This window comes from Bison bison, unplaced genomic scaffold (genome assembly GCF_000754665.1).
Source record: "Bison bison bison isolate TAMUID 2011002044 unplaced genomic scaffold, Bison_UMD1.0 scf7180017864331, whole genome shotgun sequence".
In the NCBI taxonomy this organism is placed as follows: Eukaryota; Metazoa; Chordata; class Mammalia; order Artiodactyla; family Bovidae; genus Bison; species Bison bison.
Window position 1 is genome coordinate 12,078,233 of NW_011494903.1, and position 1,918 is coordinate 12,080,150.

General features: G+C 49.3%; 1 protein-coding gene across 1 annotated transcript in view; it reads left to right on the forward strand.

Moving 5' to 3' along the window:
- The window catches only part of LOC104998598 (G2/mitotic-specific cyclin-B3-like), a 45,750-nt gene that overhangs the window by 39,513 nt on the left and 4,319 nt on the right, over window positions 1–1,918 (forward strand). The window lies entirely within an intron of this gene.

Here is a 1,918-nt window from a genome sequence, read left to right on the forward strand (position 1 = left end):
CTTTTCTTCCTCTTTCCCTTCCTCTTCTCTCACTCTCTCCCTTGTTCCCTGCTTCCCTCTCTAGCTCATTCCCTTCCCTGCTCACTGGCTTCCTAGTCCATTCTTTGCTCCCCTTCCTCTCTCTTTTTCCTTCTCTCTCTCCCTGCTCCTCCCTCTGCCTACCTAGGGATGTCCTTGGGGATTGAGCAAGTATTCCCTGCCTCAACCTCAAGGGGGTTAAAAAGAAGCTAGGGATCCCTGGCCAGCCAAGCACAGGAGGGAGAAGGAAAGTGCAAGGTGCTCTTGTTAGCAAATTTTGGAACCAGGAGTGCCTGTCCTTTGGTTGTCAGGACAAAGGACCCCCACTAGGTTTTTTTGGAGCAGGAGTGTCTTCCCCTCACAAGACAGAAGTACAGAAAGACTTTTGCAAGGGGAGGTAAGGAGATGATAGGAGAAGAGAAGAAAGGAAGGAGCCACTGGTAAGTAGAGCAGTAGAAGGGAGAATTTCTTGTTCTGGCCTTGTCACTAGGTGGCTGTGTAACCTCAGGCAAGTCTCTTTCTCTCTCTGGGCCTCAGTTTCCTTGTCTGCAAAACCAGAGGATTGGTCCAGTTTGTGATCTAAAGATAGAGAAAGTCGTGACAAGAATGCTGGAGTGGGCAGTGAGGTGCAGCTAGAGAAAGGATTCAGGGGTCTTCCTACCTCCTCTTCCTCACCCCAAAGCTCAATTTCAACCTGCAGAGGGCGGGACATGGGAAGGTGCTCCTGAATGGGGAGAGAGGTGTTGTTCTCACCCGCCATCTGCCCTGGATCTTCCCGGTCTAGCCCCCCTTGCATGTCCTCCCACCGCCTTCAGTCTCTGCTTGGGTTCCCTCTGTGCCCTTCTCTCTGTCTCTCTTTCAGTGCCTTTTACCCCAACAGTGCCCCCTCCCAAACATCCTTATTCATTCCTTAGACTAGGAAACAAAGTGTGGGCTTAGTTTCCATCTCTAGCTCCCCTTTTTGTGGCCTCTTTCCTTCCATTCCCCTCAGAGCAGGCCTCAGAGTTCCCATTTCTGGCTCTCACTCATCAGAAGAGAGGTCAGTGCTTCCAGTCCATGCGCTGTGTTGTGCCACTTGCAGTGCTGTAAGACTCTACCCAAAAAGGCCTTGTCCTCTCCCCCTGTGTCTCTGATTTTGTTTTTCAGATGGACTGCTCACATCAACCAGATGCTGGCTCTCAGAGCTACCCTGAAGGTTTATTCCAGGGAACGTTATTACCTCCTATCGTTCACCCCCTCTTCCCCTGCCTTGCCTCTCCAAGCAGAGAGGGATGGGTTGTCTTTGCCTGTTTGTGACTGCCTCTCCTCTCCACCCACAGGAGTGCTACCCACCTAGTGTGGATGACATCCTGTACATCTGTAACGATATTTATAAGAGAGATGAGATGCTCGCCATGGAAGCCAGCATCCTGAAAATCCTCAAATTTGATATCAACATTCCCATCGCCTATCATTTTCTGCGCAGATATGCTAGGGTAAGAGGGCGGAAGCACATCTTCATTTTCCCACTGCTGAGTTAGTCCCCTCCATTCCCAGAGTAGCTCCCTGAGTGGTAGGGAAAGGGACAACTGAGGACAGGGGAGTTTCTTCAAGCCACCCTCCTAGAATGGTGATCTTTATGGAGTGTGGTGGTGGTGGTGGTGGTGGTGGGCAGAGAAAATTGCAGATTTCCATGGTATGCCTGTAAAGTTTTGAGGTGAGGGCAGAGTAGGGGAGGGGAAGAAGATTCTTTAATCAGGAAGGGACACATGAGAAGTTTAGAGGAGATGCTAGCAAAGTTCTCTTCCTTCACCTGAATATTGCTTACAAGGGAAATCATTTTGTAATTATTCACTTATTCTACAAGTGTGTTTTGTGGTAGGATTTATGTGTGTGTGTATGTACATATAAATATACATGA